This window comes from Cupressus sempervirens, chromosome 11, assembly GCF_028749045.1.
Source record: "Cupressus sempervirens isolate cs-2001-9-10 chromosome 11, ASM2874904v1, whole genome shotgun sequence".
In the NCBI taxonomy this organism is placed as follows: Eukaryota; Viridiplantae; Streptophyta; class Pinopsida; order Cupressales; family Cupressaceae; genus Cupressus; species Cupressus sempervirens.
In genome coordinates, this window is record NC_143128.1 from 417,789,215 (window position 1) to 417,811,964 (window position 22,750).

At 36.0% G+C, this 22,750-nt stretch overlaps 1 protein-coding gene across 2 annotated transcripts in view; it reads right to left on the reverse strand.

Moving 5' to 3' along the window:
• Positions 1–15,209, reverse strand: part of LOC149530225 (uncharacterized) — a 110,133-nt gene extending 94,924 nt beyond the window's left edge. For both annotated transcript variants that reach the window (XM_089809602.1, XM_089809603.1), the window contains exon 1: positions 14,932–15,209. The gene's annotated coding sequence lies outside the window, so the exon portion shown is untranslated. The remainder of the gene's footprint in view (positions 1–14,931) is intronic.
• Positions 15,210–22,750: the final 7,541 nt, after the last annotated feature.

A 22,750-nucleotide genomic window follows, 5' to 3' on the forward strand; every position in this document is an offset into this window, starting at 1 on the left:
AGCCCACCACTTAGGCTAGATAGGAGAATGATCAACATTAGTATCGAGCGATGCTTGATGATCAAGTTCCTCATCAGAAGAATCTAGATCAAACTCAAGTGAAGCATCTACAAAGCGAGGTGATCCTGCAAGAGAAGATGGAGGTGTCTATACAAGGATCACTGGTATAACTGGAGATGCAGGAGCTATTAGAGCCCTCCCATCAGGTGGACCTAATGGAAGCCTAACTCCCAAATCATGAGCCTTCATAGGTTGGTCTACAAGATCAAGAACAGGAGAAACATGCATGAAGGGTCCTTGCTGCTCATGAAACACTACATCATGACTGTAGATGAGACGACATGTCTCAACATTGATCAAGCGATAGGCTTTGTGAAGACAACTGTATCCAACAAGCATGAGTTTCTGACTCTTGGCATCCAACTTGGTGCATGACGCATCAAGGATCCAAACAAAAGCAAGGGATCCAAAAACCTTCAGGTGACTGATTCTAGGCATACGGCCTAACCAGGCCTCTTCCGGAGTTTTACCTTTGACTGCCACTGTGGGTGACCGGCTCAAAAGATAAACTCAAGTGTTGACTACTTCTGCCCAAAACTTTTTCAGAACATGTCCGTCTTCGAGCATGGATTGTGCAATCTCGGTGATTGTCCGGTTCCAACGTTCAACGACACTATTCTATTGTGGTGTGTGGGGTGTGGTTAATTGGCATTTGATGCCATGAGTATCCAAGAAGCTAGAGAAAACATTAGAACAAAATTCCCCCCCATTGTCTAATCTAAGAGTAATAATAGATTTCCCAAACTCTTTTTCAAGTAAAGGTATAAACTTCTGAAATACAGGAATGCCTCTGATTTCTTTTTAAGGAAATACACCCACATTTTTCTACTGAAATCATCAACAAACAACAAAAAGTACCTTGACCCAAGAACCAAAGGAAAGGCCATAGGGCCGCAAATATCGGCATGAACAAGCTGAAGTACCTAAGAAGCTCGCCATGAATCGCCGCTGGTGAAAGGGGTGTAATGTTGCTTCCCATCCTGGCATGCATCGCAAACTCCAAGTTGTTGAGTCTGAATCTTCTGCAATCCAAGAACAAGCTCATCCCGAGCAAGCTATGAGAGATAATGCACATTTAAGTGCCCATATCTCTAATGCCAACATGTGCTAACAAAGGACCACTGAGCAGCCATAGCTAAGCCCCGAGAATCACTAGAATCAATAAGTCTAAAAAGACCATGATCCTCAAGACCCACTACAATAGTGTACTGAGTCGCCCGATCAGTGATGGTGCAATGATGTGAACTGAAGGTGACGTCGAAGCGTGGAGAATGTCGCTGCAATTGATTGACTAAGAATAGATTTAGTTCCATCCTTGGAACGTAGAACACATCGAGGAAAATGAGATCCCTCCTAGCAAACTGTATCTGAATATTGCCTTTGCCGACAACAATGTGCTCTTCTCCGCCACCAAAAATAACAAAATTTGTTTAAGGTTGGTAGTCAGTGAACCAGTATCTACAGTGGGTGAAGTGACGAGAGGTACCTTAATCAATGTACCAAGCAGACAACTTCACATGATCTACAAGTCTTTTAGCCATGAAGGCATAAAAGGCAGATTCCACCTGGTCAGTGTGTTATGCATCGTTCGCTTTGAGCTGTGAACCTGATTGCTTAGATTGTGCAACTTAGTGTTTCTGATATTCAACCTTCATATGCCCAAACTTGTGGCAATAGTTCCATTGAATGTTCTTCTTCCGGGAGCCATCTGATGCGAGAGCAGAAGACTTCTATTGAGACGGTTGTTGAAACTTGCCTTTATCCTTCTGAAAGGATTTAGTAGCAAAGGCTTTCTTTGTGGAGCTAGAGCTGGAACTGCTACCAAACTGTTGTTTACACCAATCTTGCTGAAGCAAAAGTGTGCAAAGATCAGTGAACTTTGGATCAACACCAGAAGGCGTGATGTTGAGAGTCTCGATAAAATGCTCACAGGACTTCGATAAACTCCGAAGAGTGATAACCACAATGTCTTCTTCCATGACAATAGAAAACAATAGAAAACAGTATTCTTCAAAAAGAAAGCTTTGCTTTTGTCAGAAGTCTCATGAAGACCTTTTAGATGTGTCCAGATCTCGGCAGCTATCTTGTCGATACGGAATCTGAGAAAACTGATCATCAGCCACGGATAATTTGAGAAGCATCACCACCTCTCAATTATTAAGATACAATGTATCTTGATCAGGACCAAGAGTAGTCCAACACTTCGCAACACCCAGAACAAGTTGATCGATGCTCCGAAATTCAAAAATTGCAATGATTCGCTGCTTCCAAGTGCCATAATTTCGACCACTGAATTTGGAGTTGTGCTCGAGTAAAATGTTTGTCAAAGATGCCATGGCACATTTTTCAATGAAAAAATGTGAAAATCTATTAAGGCACCTTCTTCGAGGCAAAAAAACGGAATACCCAAAAAATTTGGAGTGACCCAAAAGAGAGCTCGAAAAACCCAGAAGGAAAATGTTGTCATTTTCTAGATCTGTTGACTCAAAAATTGAGGCACCCAAAAAAACAGACGACAACCCAGTTGAGCTCTCAAAAAACCCACCAAGAATTTCTAATCAGAAAAAAAATCAGAGGTACAAAAACTAGGGTTTCGAAGAAAACCCTAGTCAGCAGCTATGGAGGTCAATAGTAGCAAAAAATGGCATTTTTGAAGGCAAAAAACTGCTGGTTTGTGTTCCATATCGCAGCTACAGGGATGAATGCAAGCAATGGCAATTTCTTCAATAAAATACGAGTAGAGTCATCAGTAGAAACAGGGCTAGAAAAATGGTGATTTGAAGAAACGAGCTCACCATTTTGCCCTGATTTTTAGACGCGAGTAGAGCAGGAAATCACATGGGTTGCAAATTGAAGACACAACTGTTTCAAGCACAATTTACAAAGAACAAACCACCAAAAAAAAAGGCACCAAGAAATCACATGGGTGTTGTTCCAGTTGCGATTTGCAGGTGTTGAAACAATCACTATTTCCAATCATGCGATTTGTAGATGCAAAACAAAACACGAGCAACCTCCAACATTTTTTGTTCAAAGTTCGACATCCACGATTTGCAGATTGACGAAAAAACCTTGCACGAACCGGGGTTTGAGGGTTTGTTTGAAGCAACAAATAGGAAAATTAATTTTGAAAATAGAGATCTGATAATTTCAACAAAGAAATTATGACTTTCAAAAAAAATTCAAATATTGGCACTAATACCATATTACAAAGTAATTGGTAAAATACTTGCTTGTTATTAACAAAGACCGAGAGGTCATTATATACAAAAGAATAGAACAATGTTCCTTAGGAAACGATCGTAAAGAATAGAAACATTCTATTCTAGCTGAAAGAAAGCTAAAAAAGCTACAGCTAACTAAATATTTGCAATAGATTACCATTAACTAATAGTAGACAATTATCTATTATCGTAATAGACAGTTGTCTGTGCAAACAAGTTTATTGTTCCAAACCCTGCATAGTTGTTCCCAATGATTGAAAATCCTTCAAGAGGCAAATCTACTCCTTGATAGTTTAGAGACCCTAAAATATGATATGCTTTAAAGAACAGCTACATGACTGCACCTTTCCCAAGCAGTAAATGAAAATCAAACCAGGATGCATCGACATACAAAATCTGTAATACATGTAAATTGCTGAAAGTTGTCTGTAATGTTTGCACAAATGCTGGGAGCATATGACCTGTTCTAACAAGTCTGCAAACAAATGAAAACCTTGCACCAATCACTGTAATCCTGAGAATATGAAAAAGACCGAAAATGAGAATCAAAACAGCAGAACTCTAAATTTAATCAACAAAACTGCTTCTAAAATCAGAAACCCTAGATGGCTAGAATGTGACATTTGAATCAGCAAAATCCTAAGAAGACTTTCACAAAACTCTCCGTAACTCTGAAACATGAATCTGTAGTACATAAAATCCTAGGTGACTGTAATTCCTTGTAGTTCTGATTATTCCAGCTAATGCTAAATGCATGAAATCAAGGGCACACAAATTGCCACCATACACAATCAAGTTGTTTCTAATACATATGACATATGACTATTAAAGCATTGTTTACTTCATTTTGGAGGACTAAAATCCTTTAGGCAGGCTATATTATATTTATTACCACCTGAAGATAACCCTTAACCTGCTGGAGTGCACCTTATTGGCTGCCTTTGCCACCGAGGCACCTTCTTTTATTTGTTTGTCCCCTGAAACTGTCTTCACATGTTCAGGCACCTATTTTCACCAAACCTGACACACGTGAAAAATTATCCCTAACATTCAGACACCCCTATAAGCCATGCTTGACACTTGTGCTGCCGGCTAAAACACATCAGGCACACCAAACACCATTATATGCAATTGAAGATGACAGCCAGTCACCTTCTTTTGTGTCTTTTGCCACTTGAAGGATGCCTTCCAAATATAGGTGCCATTTTGACCAGACAGTTGATTATTTTGTAGCTAGGTCAGATCCCTTCTTGGGCCAACCTAGAGCTATGATATGCTGCCTTTGTCCTTAGCATAAAAGGTTATTGATTAATAATAATAAAATAATTATATGGATAATATAATTATTATATTATTGTATAATGATATATAATTATCGTGACATGTAATTTTATTATGTGATAATATAATTATAATAATTATAATATTATATAATAATATAATTATAATAATTAAGGAGCTCCCTAAATCACCTTTTCTCTCCATTATTATGGCAGAGCTATAATAAAGGCTCAAACTAAAAGGAAAATTAGAGGAATCACAGTAGTTGGAGAGGTCCCTAAAATAACACATCAACAATTTGCAGATGATACAATTCTACCAAGAGAAAGCACTTTGAAAGAAGTTCAAACTTTTAAGCAAATAAGAAATAATTATATGGAAGCAGCAGGTCAAAAAGTAAACGCTAACAAATCAGAGATTTTCTTTATTAATACTAAAGAGGAAGTGGAGAAACAAATTTGTAGAATATTGGAATTCAGAAAATGAAACCTTCCATGCAAATACCTTGGTATTCAACTTGAAAAAAGGTAAAGCTTGGGATACGATGGGCAATTGGAAAGGGAAATGGTTAACTAAAGTTGGTAGAATGACTATGATCAAAGCAGTACTTTTGGCCATCCCTGCATATCATATGTCATGTCTTCCCCTACCCAAAGGTGTAAAGAGGAAATTAGACTCTAAACTTTAAAACAACTTTTGGCAAGGTACTCGAGATGAGGAAAAACAAGCTTTGATAAAATGGGAAAAAACATGTAAACCTAAAGAATTTTGAGGCCTAGGCATAAAAAATTTGCGTTGGCAAAATGAGGCGCTAAAGGCAAAACTTATTTGGAGAATGTTTAATGAACATAATAATATATGGGCCAAAATTTTATATCAAATATTTAAACAATAATAATCCTTTCTTTGTTCAGAATTAAAAATTCTCCAAAAGGTTCGAAAATTTGGAACTTTATGTTGATCCGTCGCCCATTAATAGCTAATAACTTAACTTGGGATATCAATTTAGGGCAGGATGCTTTATTTTGAGAAAATTCATGGGATGGGCTTCCTTCTCCAAATAGTCTAAATCTACCTATCAAAATCAAAAACACTCTTTCAACTCTGTGGGGTAAGAATGTGAGTGATTATAAAATAAAGATTAATGATAATCAATATGGAGGATGGCAATGGAAAACCCTAGATGAACTCCACTTTCAACTCAAAAAAAATACATATTTAATCATTTTTTTGAAAATACACAGGTAAATCATAAAGATAGGAAAGACAAACTAATTTGGGGAGTCTCGAATGACAAACATTATAAAGTCAAACTAGGGTAAGAAAAGATAATAAATTCTCAACAATGGGATAAGATTGACATCCCTCTAAATCTATGGTGGGATCCGGCACGCCTTCCGAAAGCAGGCATCTTCCTTTGGACTGCTCTTCAGAAGAGAATTCTAACAGCAGATAGGATTACCAAGATGGGTTTTGAAGGACCAACTAGATGCCCACTTTGTGAAAAAGATTCGGAAACTTTTGAAAACTTGCTTTATGACTGTCCCTTTGCTAAGAATGGCTGGTATTGGTAATGTAAGAAATTGAATTGGCAAATTGCTTTCCTTGATAACCTATTAAAGTTTGTTAAAAGCTGGCCAAAATATGGTTGTTCTAAGGTTTATAGTAATTTATGGAAAATATCCCCTCCAATACTCCTATGGGAATTATGGATCAAAAGGAATAGAGTAATTTTATGTAATGAAAAAATAGATCTAACTTCCTTTTTTAATCAATTGGAGGCTTGTATCATTGAGGTGGCTAACAATAATCTCAGAAACTCATATAAGGAGGAAGGGTCATTTTCAGACCGGTATGCAGATATGCGTAAAAACTGGTTTAAACTAATTGATCCACCAATGATATATACAGAATCCAACAAGATCGCTAGGAAAGAATGTAAATGGGAACCTCCTCCTACAGGATGGTCAAAGTTAAATTATGATGGGCCTCTAGAGGTAATCCAGGACCAATAGGTTTAAGATATATTATTTGTTCAGATAACGAATCGAGCCTAATTAAATGCATCAAACCTTTACGAGTAATGTTTAATAACTTAGCCGAATCAGAGGCTCTGATAGAAGGCTTAACTTTAAGTAGAGAGATAGGTATTAACAAATTAGTTATCGAAGAAGACTTGCAAATCATCCTAAACACATTGAGAAAAATAGAAATCACAAATTTGATCCTTAATTCTAAACTTGAATATGCCGTAGCCATCGTTGATCAATTCAAAGAAACAATCATAAAACATATTTATAGGGAAGGTAATAGAGAAGCAGATAATCTCGCTAACAAAGGAGCAGATGGAGAAGAAATTCTAATAAGACAAGCTGATATGATAAGTATAAGTTAGATACTTGTTCTCAGACTGAAATTGATTTAGAACTTTTACTCTCAAAATAAATACGTTAATTTCTTGTGATAGGTTCTATATATCTGTGTGCAAGCTGTATGATTGACAAATTCAACTGATATCTTGGAAGTTTAATTTTAGTTTATTCAAAACTTTTCCTTATATACAATTTTATTTTAAGTTTAAAGTTAAAAGGAGATAAGTTTCATTTTCTATAATAAAGCATACTTCATTTCGTTCTAACAAATTGTTCGTAGCCAAGTTTAATTTTCAAATTATATTAACAAGGAATTATCAAGAGCAAAGCTATAAATTCTGAAATAAAAAACAGGTGCTAAAATTGGTTAAATTACTCAAAGATATTTATGGAAGGGTTAAACCAAGGATACCTATCCATCTATGATCTCCGGTGCCCAATCAAGATGATTTTTAATCCAAACACAATCTTGGGCCTCATGGCCTTTTACCTATCAAGACATATATATGTTTTGATAGGTAAAAGTCCACGAGGCCCAAGATTGTGTTTAGATTAAAATAATTATTATATATATATAATAATTATATTATCTAATAATAATATTATTATTATATTAGTTTGGAGGCACGCAACATTATTATATTAATATTTAATTAATGAGGGCCCAAACTTTGGAAGGGTGGCATCCCTTCGTGAATCCCAATTGTTTGGTATAAAGTAAGATTTATTTTCCTCTCTCGGACGCACATAAAAAAAGACACAATCTGGTTTATTAAGAGTATGTTATGCTCGGAGGTGATGATAAGAGTTTATCATCTATGGTTGGGAAGGCAACATATCTGATGGTTTGCCTATGGCTAGTGAACACTACCAAAAATTCAACATGGTATTGGAGCCAAATACATAATTTGGAGATCACAAGCAAATCTATTTCTTTATTGACATATTATGCCAATCTGGTGCAATTTAACATCGCCTCATTTATTTTGTGGATGTCCATTGTGATAAGTGATTTCTTTACAAAATGGGTTCCGTGATCAAAGCTCAAAGGAAGGGAGCAAGATATGTATCCAAATGACACACACATCATGGGAAGGACCTTATGTGAATTCATAGTTTGGATTTTGATGAACAAAATAGGTAGTTGAAGGGCATTGTTACAAAAGTTGTTCACGATCCAAGGCACAACACTTCCCTCTATCGCGACAACTTTGGTCATCCCTTCCAATATCGTCAATATAAGGGTTGTCCATCGTTGTTGAAGGGATGTATACAAGGCAATTTATTGTGGCAAGAAGGCCAACATAACTGTGAGGAATGTCTTGTCGCTCAGATCTATTATAAACGGAGTCGTGGTCCAAGATGTGGAGCAACGCATGGGAGATCGTGGCTTGCTATTGTTATTAGTCATAACCCTGATAATGATGCATCAAGGGTTAAGCTTCCTTCTGGAGCTAAGAAGATTATTCCTAGTAGTTGTCAGGAAATAATTGGACTAGTGTGTTGCGACTCGAGAGGGATAACTGATGATATTAAAATGAATATTTGGTTCGAACACAAATCATTGCCAAAATTCATATGTGATAGTGCAACATCTAATATAATGGAGGCAAGATTTGGGAAATTAATTTCATGTTGAAAGTTTATTAACCTTTAAAGACTATCATGGCAGAAATAACATAAAAGAAAGAAGCATTCTAATTGGCCAAGCAATAGTGTATGCATATTTGATACAAGTGGCATAAATAATATAGAAGAAGGTCAAGTCGTGGTTCATCGAGTAATTGTATTGCTTAACGGATAAAATATCAGAACGTTCTTCATAATGTAACTATCAAACATCGGCTTGTTACAACCCTAAACATGGATCTTCGAAGAGGGAAAACATTCTTTGTCATTACTAGCAAATGTTGAATGTAGGGTTCCTTTATGTGTCGCAGGTCAATCTCCTTAAGAATCATTGGCTCCAGACTACCTATTATTGGCAGAAGCAAAGTACTAGTGTATCTATTGGTAACCAAACTCATCTAATCAATTTATGGGGAGAAGCCTATGCATAGCATTTGGATTGTATGGCAGAAGTGATCTCAAATTACAATGGACACAAGGGTTGGCTTATCTACACAAGGAATGCCTAGAATGGATTCTCCACCACAACATCAAACCTCCTGGATAAGCACTTTTATGTCTAAGTTTTAGTTTTTGGCTTGTCAAAGCTAGTAGACAAGGGGCATCAGAGACCACCATTTGTTGCGCATCCACGGCATGGGGGTGCAGGCAAATCGCTATCAATTAAGTGTGTGCAAATAAGGAATATGTGTAGAAATCATTTGAGAATGATACCCTAATATGGGTAATAGTCTCCAGTCGTCAAATATCTTGGTTTTAGAGGACCATTGTTGGGCAAATGCACATGGAACTCAAAGAAGGAAAAATCCAATTGGCTTAGATTGAAATGTTGATTAGTGAGTTACATATTGAATTCATTTTCTTGCCTAATTTACAATCAAATATTCAGCAGAGTTTGAATGCAAGTGAGAAGCACTTCAATCAACTTTCAATAGAGGAGCGAGGGAAATTTGATGAAAGAAAGACCATGGAAGATGTCCGATTAGTAGTTGTTAAAATAATCCTTGTTGTTAGCCAACATTATTGTGCCTAGTCCTTGTCTCAGAAATTTCAGTTTCAGAATGTATATAGTCATGGCTCATAAGTCTAAGACTTGATAGAACTAGACATTTCTACAAGCGGGAATAATATATGTGCGGCTTTGGCAATATCTATGAGGATATTCAGGCATTGAATTATTAGCAGAGTTGTCACTAAGAGAGAACAAAAGAGAGCATGAATGAGCTCTTAGTTGATCCAATGAAGTGGTAGATTGGAATATCGAGCGACTTGCTACGCCTGCTTTGTGTTTGCCTCAAACAGATTATGTAGCACAAGGCATCAAGTTGGATATTGTAAGCAAACTTGACAACTTACATACAAATTCCAAATAGTGTAAAAATGTGATATGGTAGTTGTGATAGAGATAGCAACTTCTATATCTTTGCAGGTTGTTGTGGCATGATTTTCTTCTAGCAATCGGGCATTTTCTTCAAATTACAGAAAAAGGGCATGCCCATCTTGTCCTTAAGGACTAATTCAAGACATTGAGGAGAAAGAGTCTATATAGATTATGATCAATTTCTTTGAAGAGGAGAACTTAACATTCAGAGGGAATCTGATAATCCATTAGAAGCATCCTTGGACGAAGAGAAAAGAGGTCAAAACTTGAGCTTCAGAGGGAGCATATAGAGGATCTAAGGTCCAAGGATCTTGGTCATTTTGCTTCAGAGGGAGGCAAACATTTCAGAAGCCACATCATCTTGGAAAAGAAGTCTTCTCTAGGAGAAATTTGAGGTTTCAGCCCTTATAGCATTCTTTTGTGTGAGAGAAATTTGGGACTTCAGCCCTTGTAGCATTCTTCTTAGTAAGGGAAGTTTGAAGATTCAGCCCTTGTAGCATTCTTCTCTATGAGAGAAGCTTGAGGTGTCAACCCTTGTAGCATTCTTCTCTATGAGAGAAGCTTGAGGTATCGGCACTTGTAGCATTCTTCTCTGTGAGAGAAGTTTGAGGTATTAGCACTCACTCCATCCTCTGGGAGAAGCCATGATGGTTTTCACCATGTGACTTGGTTGTTCAAAAGAAATCTTCCCTAGCTAAGAGGGAGTGTTGATTTTTTTGTAGCTCGGTTAGATCCCTTCTTGGGAAGACCTAGACCTACAATATGCTAATTGGCCTTTAGCTTTAGCATAAAAGATTATTGATCTCACAATTATATAATTATTATATTATATTGAGGGGTGCAGCAATATTATATTAATATTTAATTAATGAGGGCTCAAACTTTGGAAGGGTGGCATCACTTCATGAATCCCAATTGTTTGGTATAAAGGAAGATTTATCTTTCTATCTTGGATACACAAAAAAAAAGATATACAATCTGCTTTATTAAGCAAATATTGTACTCAAGTAGATAAGAGTTTATCATCTATGGTTGGGAAGGCAGTAGAGTTGATGGTTTGTTTGTGGCTAATGAGCACTATCAAAAATTTAACACGAACTTGCCATCTAGGCACCCTTAAAAACTTTCTTTATGTCCCAGGTGCCTTTTACACTCGCTATTGCTGCTTAAATTTGTATTCATGACCCAGCTACACCTTTAGAGCACTTTATTCATTTAGAACCATCTCTAGGCACCCTTTTCTATTGTCGTTGCCACTTCAAACATCATATTCCTCCTCTGGATGCACCAAGACACTTTATTCATCATTCAAAAGGTTCGTTTTCTGCTCCTATGAGTGCCTATTTAGTAGGCATGCCACTTAAATGTGTGATTTTTAAAACTCGGGCAACTCTTGAACCCACACTTGCCACTCAAACCACCATGTTTAATCAGCCCAAGTGCCTATTTCAGACATTCATCACTTAAACTATCCATGATCGCTCCCAGGTGTTCAGTGTTCAAACCATTGCAGCAAAAATCTTGAGGAAAAAATCACCAAACCAAAAGCATTCAAAAAATTCATAAAATTCAAAAAATTAGAATTAAATGGGGAAAAATCATAGTATTATCAAAACCAAAAAATATATATTAATAAACAAGAAAAAAAATCCTATTATTTTAATTTCAGGTCATTTTAATAACATAGAGGTATAGAAAGGCAAGAGCCTACAACATAACAGTAAATTGTGAGCTCATATTTGGGAGGTTTTGGGTTCAAGTCTACTCAAATTTAATAAATAACAATTAATCATGATAAATAATAACAATTAATCATGGCCTCAGCCTATTATCAATCAAATAAAAAAACATAGAGATATAGAAAGAAAAAAAAAGTGCAGGGATGTAGGTTGGCAATCCATAGCATGGTCAAGAGGTAATGCCTCTTAGGGGTTTAAGTGCAGCGCCCTGAGGTGTAATGCTCCTCACAGGGGTCTGGGGGCAGTGCACTGAGAAATTGTGCATCTCGTGGCGGGGCTAAGGGCAGTGCCCGTTGTGGGGTCAAGGAGCAATACCTCTCACATGCTTCCTATCGTCATACAGGATAGGGTCGTGAGCTAGCACCTCTCAAACACTCAGTTAAAACATCATTTGACCAGCTGACGCATGTTTTCACATAGCTTAAAAGTTGATGTTTGTTATAACCTACCCCAGGCACTCATCTCCTCTATGTTTGCCACCAAAAGACCTGAATGAATGCATCTAGGCACCTCTATGTATCATTTTTGTTGTTCAAGACTTGTAATTTATCTCATGACACATTTTTCTGCTCTCAAATGCTGCTCAGTAAATGGAATGAGGAAAGAATCACAAGTTTTAGTCATTTAAACACATGATCATCACTTTGTTTTAAGACAAAAGACAGGTTGGACCTAAGTTACCTGTTCATCACTCTTGCTATTTTAAATCAGCAGCGTGCTTTGAACAGATGTGCCTTCTTTGCATTCACTTAACTTGTCTTCTACTTGACAAGAAGAATGGACAACACACAAATCAAAGCTTGATGTTAGGCTTCTAAATAGAAGAAGAAAAATATATATTTTAAAATCCACGAGGCTAAAGATAGCTTATGGGACAAATCATCTCACAGACTGATTTCTACATTTCAGCCCTTTTCTTATGCAACTTTATGATGAGTGGTCCCCCAACTGTTCAATTGTCCCCTCACTAAAAAAATTTACCCAAAAGTTAGTTGTCAAGATATTTACAAAACTGTACCTACTGTTCTTCAAGGCATCAGACTCTAACACTGAAATGCCCTTATGTTTCCAATTTGACTGAAATGCAAAAATACACACTCCTTCCTAAGCTTCTTTTGATCTTTTACAATGTTTGGTTTCACAATGAAGTTGATGAGAATTAGTTCTCAATTGAGCAATAAGAATTTTGGGTCTCAGCAAAAGGATTAAACTATTCAACATAATGTGTTTTCTTTCTCCTTGGCCCTTTATCCCAAGAACTCTTGTGGAACTTATCCACAACAAAAGTCTTTATGTCATTGCTATTTGTGGGGCACATGTTCAAGTAAATATCCCATTTACTAACCATATACTGCTTTGCCACATCCAAGTCTCCTTTCTTTGGCATAATATGTCATTGAAGACAACCTTGGGCCATTTGCCCTCTTCCACTTGTCAGTTCTTTTAAAATATCATATAAATCGCACCATAGAAATTGCTTCAATAAGAGCAACCCTAAATTCACTCAATAAGATATCATTAGAGACAGAATTTATTTTGAACTTGTTTGTAATCAAGCATTTTTAAATTTTCTCAATTTTTCTTCCACTATTAGTCAGAGCTACTGCTGGCCCACTAATAATATCTAAGAACAAGGGCAAAAAGACTTATAATTAAAAGTTTTGTAGGTGAACAACAACAAGTACACTTCTCTAATATTCAAAAGTCAGGTTCTAGCTCAGTTCTTCTAGTTTTGCATTGACTCATCTTATAATATTGCTATTAGGATTCAACTGTGCAATTTTCAAGTCAAACTAAACCCATATTTTATGAGTAGCGCCACACAAGAACCCATTACTTATGAGAATGAATGGTACACTTAGCACTCATTAAATCTAGGTTATTCACTCATCTTTCAAAGAGCTCAGTTAATATGGTTGCAAAGTCTATCAAGCACTTATTGTCTAAAAGAGATATTTTACTTGGCAAAAATGTAACCCTAACCCTAATTTGTCGCAATTGAGAATTCTATGGCAAGTTCTATTGCAAAAATGGAAGGGGACATAACAAAAGGGTTTCTGTTACACATGAGTCTGCACGTACATTTAGTTGAGCTAGATGGTATTGAATAGTAATTCTGTAAAGAGAGCTACACGCTTGAAAGGTTACGGTCAGACTCAGTGTTGCTTGGTGATTCAGGAGTGGATAATCGTGATCCAGTTTGTAGATGTCTGGCACTCTAACAAAGCCAATGATAAAAACAACATAAAGTTTGGTGCACATTCAGATAGCGCCATTTACAATCTGCCCTGGTTGTCTCGTGTGACTGAAAATTTGGTTGGAACATCTAGTGGAGATGGGTTGATGATCTTGGAGATATCGTGAAACATGGGAGATGAGATGATTATGGAGTACCGTAGAGCATGAAATGTGAATCTACACAATCATTGGATATTCATTTGAGGAGTGAACTTGGATCGCAGCGTATTATGCAACCTGGACATATCATCTGACTAAAACAATGTTGACCAGTATCTTCACCAACTTGGTACGTAATCGGCACCATAAACTCATGTCTTATTTCCCCAGTTTCAGGCCCTCAACATACGCAATCTGGACATGTATCCTCGGACTAAAACAATGTTAACCAGTGGCTCCACCAACTTGTCATCTAATCTACACCATACCCTCATTTCGTATTCCCCAATTCCAGGCCCTCAACATACGACATAAAGAAGTCGAGCAACTGTGAGAACCAAATACCCATGAGAAATGATAACTTCAAGCACAACAAGCCCACAAAGCTAATCGTCGCAAACAACGGAATCCCTGAGCCTATCTTTCTCTCTGGTTTTTGGTTGTCCTGACACGATTTTGGAAACTCAAGGATGCGATGCAGGGATTACTATTTTCTTGCATGAACTGTCTAGTTCAATAATATCCACATAGTTTGCATTTTCGTATAACGTGCAACCAAAGTTTTTTTTGTTTGGTTTTAAGTACTGCAAGTATTCTGGGAATTCTACATCATTTTTTATGACACAGGATCCTGGCCATTCATGTTCATTAATTACTATCCTTATTGCTCACAAGCACGTTTACTTTTCCCCTTCCATCTCCCAATCCAGTCGCGAGCAGGCATTGAGAAGGGAATTGTATTCTCAAAATGAACGAAGGAAGCTCTGACACGCTTTAAATGCTTTCAGACAAAAACTATATAAATAGAAAGACCATTTCGTGATTGTTGGGATGAGGAAGAAGAATACCAGGAGCTGGGGTGCAGACCATATCCCTCCGACTGAGCCTTCGATATTGCAAACAGCGGAAACCCTTGTTACTAAATTTACCAAAACGTGGTATTCTTTATTGCACAGGGTGCCTCCGACGAGTTGAGAACCTCTCGCGCACGATTCACATACCGATCCTTTTCTCTCTGCAACCTTTTCATAAACGCATTGCAATTTCACTCCATGCCATTTGCAATCGACAGAAGCTTTTGAATCAGCATATAGGAGAGAGGGTGAGAGGGCTAACTTCGTCGGAAGAACTTTGTCTTTTTTAAATGTTAAATAGATATTAAATTACCTTAATAAGGTGTGACTTGTCACACAACTTATCAAAATAGTATATCTAGTGAAATGTGTCCAAAAAATGACTTTTTATACATTTGACCAAAGCTTAATCTAAACATCTTTAAACCATAAAACATGAACTTGAGCACTTGAGATCAGTTGGAAATAAGGGGTCACTTCAAGCAAATGTAGCAGATATAACACAAATCAATGTAATTCAAGCAGTTGTGGTGGACATAGAAGCTAAAGAATCTCAACTAAAAGCACAATGGAAGAAGCGAGATCTTGGTCTCAAGTGATTAATGGATCAACAGTCAAATAAAATGAGATTATTGAACACCAAGTTAAAATGCAATTAAAAGAAGAACAAGACAAACGGGACAAAGTGGCTAATATCATAGTCAAAGGAGTGAAAGATTTTGAAGAAAGTGAGGAAATAGACACCCTAACAAGAGATTTTCTTAGAGATCAGCTAAAGTGGATAGGTGGCATTCAATAGGCAAATAGGATTGGCAAGTGGATGGAAACAGGGAGAGATAGATACATGCAAGTTACCCTAAAAAATATTAAAGACAAGAACATCATTCTTAGAAATAGAGGATTGCTTAGAAGCACAAGGTTTTATTTGGATGAAGACTTGACCTTTTCACAGCAAGAAGAACAAAGAAAGGAATGGGAAAAAGTGAAAACAACAAGAAGTTAGGGGAAATGGGCTTGCTTGAAGAACGAGAAAGCTCAAATCACCAAAATTCTCAAAGGAGAAATAGCAATTAGGGACCCCATAGGACTGTCTAAGCATAGTAAGTTGGAATTGTAGAGGCTATCCATGGAGAAGAGATCTGGGGGTAGGGCCCATTGCAGAAGAAAGAGATATCATCATTCTTGTGGAAACACATAAGCATGAGGGTTGCAAAGTGCCAATTTTTGAAGGTTAAAAAAAAAAAAATCAATTTGGAATAAAAGCAATGACACATGTAAAGGGCACGGAGGGATTATGATGTTAATCCGTGAGAGGTAGTGTGACATTATTAAATTTGAGAAAGAGGACTACAAATATCAATGAACGAAATTAATTTTAGATTGGTTGCATGTTAATTTGCTCCGCGAAACTCTAAGTTTTACAAGAAGAGAAAAATTGATAGTGAAGATCCCTATGCTTCACTAATAAAAGACATTTTACAGTTCAATACCATGGGAGATATAATGTTAGTGGGGGATTTCAATGCAATAATCAATCCTTATAGTTGATTGACAATGAAAAAGTAACAAATAATCCTCTATGGCTGGAAGAAGGTAGTGATAGGCTCTGGAAGAGAGCCTCCAAGGATGAAAGTGGGGGTGTTTCACACTTTGGGTCTGGATTACTGGGGTTGTGTAGTGTGTTCAGTATGGTTATTTGCAACGGGTTGGAAAGATGGCCAAAATCAAGGGGTATCACATGCAAGATGTACAATGGCTAAAGTGTGGTTGACTATGTAATCTGCTCACAAAATCTTATAGATAAAATTCTTGAGTTTAACATCGGTGTTTGTCCCATAGAGATGAACTCCAACCACATGCCTTTACGTTTTCAAATGGGCCTCTCCTCAAATAGCTTAGACAATAAACAGGATGTGTGCAAAAAGCAACTAGTAGGAAAGGCAAATTCCTTTTAACTCAAGAGAACAAAGTCATTTTCAATACAATGCTTGAACAACAACTTCAGGAATCCAACAATCTTTTAGATAGTGACAGGGTTAATGGGGTAGGGGAACCGATTCATAGCAGTCGGTTGATTGCTATTATTTAAAATGCTTTAGAGGCATGTAAAACGTCAAACAACAAAAAGAAGTCTATTAACGCCTTTCCAACAAATCCTTGGTATGTGAGAAGTGTAAGGCAGCAAAGAGAAATACAAAAGGAAAAGAGGCTAACAAAGAGACCAAGAAAGGGTATATCAAACTTATTCACACCAAAAAAGTAGAATATGTCATTGCAAGATGGCAACAACTAATATCCTTAGGAAAGCATGACCCTAAGAAGTTTTGGAAAGAATTACAACAAGAGAGAAAGCAAAAAAACAACAACATTATGAATGCACAATTGATTGAGTATGCAAAACTTCTATACGAGTGCCTACAAGAGAACAATCCTCCTATCCTGGATATGCTATGTTCTATGGATTTCGATTCATAACTATAACTAGTGTTCCTATTGATGCAGGTTGGGTATGTATCTTGAACTTGGTAAACGAATGGTCTCCTTTAACCTCGTAAATAGGATCATAATGTCTTGGTTAGTAAAAGGTGAATACTTTGATGTAACTCTTCACGATTGATGACATCATAATGAGGATAAAGAATTTGACAAGTGGTAAAGCAAGTGACATTGATGGGATACAAGTTGAATTCATAAAATGGGGTGTGGGAATCATTGCACCTTGTATAAAGGATATTTTCAACCATGCTACTTGTGAAGATTTCCCATTAGATTGGACAACTAGTGTGGTTGTCCCACTTTTTAAGAGTGGTGGTATCAACAACCTATCAATCTACCACACTATTATGGTTAATCTACTTCTCGAAAAACTTTTTGACAGCATGATTGAATGTAGAATCAACAAATGGGTAGAAAGTGAAGGTAAAAGAGTAAGAGGGCAGGCTGATCTCAAACCCAAACACTCCACCATTGACCATTGCATCACCCTTCGGCACATAATCGAGAAAGTGTGGGATAGTCAAGGAGAAGAAGCTTATTGTTATTTTGTTGACTTCAAGAAATCCTTTGACACAGTACCTAGAGACAAGCTATGGAACATAATGAAAGAATTAAGCATCCCACATGAATAGAGAGTAGCAGTGCATAGATTATATGACAAAGTTAGAGCCAAAATCAGAACTAGTGATGGTATGTCTGAATATTTTGGGAGCGACATTGGTGTTAAATAGGGATGCCCTTTATCCCCTACCTTGTTTGGGCTATACATCTATAAACTAAAAATTGGTTAGACAACATGGAGGGGGAGGGTCATCAGTTGGGAGGGCATGTGGTGAAGCTTCTTTTGTACATGGATAACCTTATTTTAATAGCAAAAATGGTTCAAGGATCAAGAGATCATTTAGGGGCCTTAGAAAAAATTTGCCAAGAAGTTGGGATGCAAGCGAATATCTCTAAAACCAAAGTCACGATTTTCTCTCTAAAGAGAAAAGAAGAGAATGTTGCATTCCTTTTTGAAGCCAACTCATTGGAAATCATGAAAGAATACAAGCACATTTGGATTGACTTTCATCATAAACTCAATTGAGAGACATGTAGAGCGAAAAGGATTCAAGGGGGTTGGAAAGCTTCACTTCTGCTTCAGAATAGATGCAAGATAGTGGAACTATGGGATTGGAAAACCAAGAAGACTCTCTTTGGTTTGTTGGTCATGCTAGTGGCTCTTTATGGCTACAAGGTGTGTGGGGAAACATATCAAAGTGTGGATGGAGGCAAATAGAGAGAATTCAAAAATACTTAATCACAATCAATCTCAAAGTCAAATCCTTTGTTCCTTATGAAATTCTTTTGTCAGAATCTAACACTTTTTCATTAGAGGCTACAATGTTAATTTGGTTAATTTCCTACCTAAAAAGGATGGAAAACATGCATGATCATCAGTGGTCAAAAATTGTGAAAGAAGAAGCTCTTAATAGTAGGAAGAAAACATGGATGAAGAAAAACATTAAATGGATGGATAAATGGAACATCAAGGTGCATGAGTGTCTGAATGATAATGCAAGCATAAAAAAAAATTGTTAGGGAAAAGTTTCAAAGTGTCATTTGGAATATTAACATTAGCAGAAAAAAGGCGTATTACATTAAAGAATTCAACCCAACAAGGGATCATGGCTAGAAATTGTACCTTAGTGCTACTATTAAAGGTAAGGCAAGGTTGTTATTGGCTCAGTTGAGAATTGTACCCCATCACCTCATATGTGAGATAGGTTTATGGAAGAGGCCCAAGGAAGTTTGGAAGGAGAGGATATGTGTGTTTTGTAAGACAGGAGCTATTGAAACATAATGGCATTTTCTCTCTGTATGCATAGCTTATGACAACATCTAAATATACTATAATTTCATACAAAAGGCGGTCAACATGCATAGTTTGTTTGAGGTTGATAGGATGAAGCAAACAACATACTTCTTGATTAAGATCCATATTAGAAGATTGGAAATGGAAACAAATATGGAATCTGTTTAGCATGTTTTGCTGGTCCCATAGACTATTGTGGTCTCGTGGATGTCATTAAATCACATTCATTCATTCATTCTAATAATTGAATTAAAAAATATCATTTGTTTTTAATAGAATATTGTATAACTATATGAAATATAACATATATGCAACTTAGATGGACCAACTAGTTATTACAAATCTTAAATATTTTTTATATAGCACTTTTACATTAAGCACAAAATCAAAAATACTTGTAACACAAAAAAATTATTTGTTGTTATAAAAATAACACATTATTATGTAAAATACAACCTATATCCAACACAAAAGGATGAATAGTTGAACACTAAAAGTTTTTGACAATCTTACACATTTGATAAACAAATACAAGACATTTATTAGTATTCACCTTTTTTATATTTATGATGAGACATATTATTAATATGGTTTAGTCTATGCATATACATTGCTACCCCAATAGTTGTACACATAAGCATAGTATTTGTACACTAAGATATCAATATTTATTTAAGGGAGCATATTATTTTTTACGTGGCACACATATATTAGATAGCTATGATATTTTGTTTGAGACAAAAACTTATTTGTTTCACTTCTTAATGAATTCATTCATTTATTTTTTCTATAACATTAATAAGTTTTCATGTGTTCAAGTATTGGTCTATTTTTTATCAATATTTTTTTTAATATATTTACAAATAGATCAATTAATTACAATATATAGTAAAAATGTGTTGGAAGATTGGATAATATATTCACAAGAGGGTGATCAACTATTGAACCTTGCTCAACTATTGGTTCCTCTCCCCTAATTTTGTATAAAATCAAATATTATTGGCACTTACCCCAAACAAGGTGCAAGGATACTACATAGGTTTTTTTAATTTCAAAGCATAATTAAAAGTGACAATTTATAAAGGGATTAATTTAAAATTTAGTTTATAAAAAGTGGGTGTACAAGAAATTACATATTTGTATCTTTTTTGTGCAATCAATTATAAACATGCTTCTTTCTTTCTAATAATTCTATATGAATTCTTTGTCATGTTTTAATTGTGGTCCAAAGAGGAAGGTCTTGTACTGACTTCAAATATTCCTATAAAGGCGAGCCCTTGTCTTTTAGTATTACTTATCCCAGTTGTGGCTCTATCTGGTAATAAACTTTGTGGCTTTTTTAAAGTGATAGCTCATGCAATGTTTAGTAGTATTTGTGTTTGTCTAGCTCGATTTATTTGTTGTATTGGAATATTTTTGGGTTTCATTTATCCTAAGACAATGTGACATATGTTGGCAATGCAATGAGCTTAAAGCCAAAGCGATGTACAATTTATTTAACCTCTTCAAGAAATCCATTAAAAAGGCCAGCTTTGATTCATATTATTGTAAGCATGACACATTAAAATCTACATTCTAAGACCTCTTGATAAAGTTGGTCATCTTTATCAACTTCTAAAATTTCACATTATGTATTTAGTGCAACACAGAGTGCAACTGGTACATTTAGTTGTTTTAGCATTTTTAAAAATTGTGGAATGCTACTAGTTCATTTGTACCAAACAAATGTGTTACTTGGTCAAACTCTTTGTATTCAATTGATAATAGTGGTATATTTGTGTGATTCATGAACCACTCCCAATCATGAGTTAGTTATGCATTACAGATGTTTTGCATGTCTGACAAAATTGCATTTGAATTGGATCATCACCATCCTATCTAAAAATTGTCTACAAAGTTACAACTGTATTAAAGTTGTGCCATAGATTTCTCTTTATTGTGTGATGCATAAACAAGTTTATTCATAACAAGTAGAAGTTGGGCAAGTTCTCTTATTAGAATAAATGTTAAATATCAATGGATTATGCAACATCCTCTTATGCTTCAAGACATTGCTACTAAGCAATGTGATAACCGTATAATCATGATGAATTAATAAAATATTCACTTAGACTTTGTGATGTTGCTACAAACCTATATAATAACACCCTAACCATGATGAATTGATTCACAAGATTTACAACACTACTATATTTATTTCAATCTACAAATCCATTTATCTAGTCCATAACATGATAATATACAAGTGTATAATGAGAGTCAATACCATTAATGCAAGTGCAATAACCATCCTTACCAATTATATTTTATAGGTCAATGCAATAGAAAATAAAATAAAATTTAAAGCTTGTTTTGTTAAAATATTTGTATCTATATTTGAATTAACATTAATACTTGTTTTGGAAACATGCCCAAAAAAATAAGGAAATAATCAATAAAGGGGTGAGATGGAAGGTGGGTAATGGTAGGACTATTCAATTCTAGGATGATATTTGGATTCTTGATCATGCCCTTAGTTGTGATCAACAGTGGAATGGTTATATGATGCAATGCAAGAATACCTTTGGGTCATTTGTTGTTGACTATTGGGAAGACGAAAAAAGGGTGGATTTGACTAGAGTGGATGACACTCTGAATGACCTTAACAAAACGTTGAATGTTGTCTTTTTAGTCAATGAGGAGGACTCTCTCATTTGGAAGTTTAATCCTAATGACATGTTTTTTGTCTTCTCTCTGTATGGCAACACCTTTGATGATTACTCTCTACCTTGTTGGGCTAAAGCCCAGTTCAAGGGCATGACTCCTAAAGTTAGCATCTTCTTTTGGATCTTATTGCAAGACAAAATTCTCACTACTCACAAATTTAAAATAAAATAAAGGACTTTTTTCTTGTTAGCAGATGTTATCTTTGCAAGGCGGCAAAGTCGGTCAATTACTTGACCATACATTGTTCCTACACTAGAAACTTATGGGAAAAGATCTTTAGACTACTGAAAATGGAGTGGGTTATCCCTTATGGTATTCAAGATTTGTTCTTAGTATAGAAGTCGCCCTCCCTGTAATGATTAATAACTTATGGATTTATATTTTACCTTATTTATCTAGGGTGTCTAGAAGGAAAGGAATGATAAGGTCTTTAGGGGTAAGGAGTCAAATTCCAATCAGATCTTTCATAAGATCAAGAGGATGGTGACTGAGAGTGTTAGGCTAAGTGGTGAATTCCAAGAGCCTAAAGATGAGTGGGAAACTAAAGTCATTAAGAATTGGAATGTGGAAGGGGCTAGTTATCTTCAAACTGAGTGAAATCTGAGAAGCTATACTAGATGGGATTGCCCACCCAAGGGTTGATATAAGGTAAATTTTGATGGGGCCTCAAAGGGCAACCCAAATATTCAAGGTCATGGTATTACTATTAGAAATGATAATGGGTATAGAATTGGTGCAATGAAAATCCCTATTGGA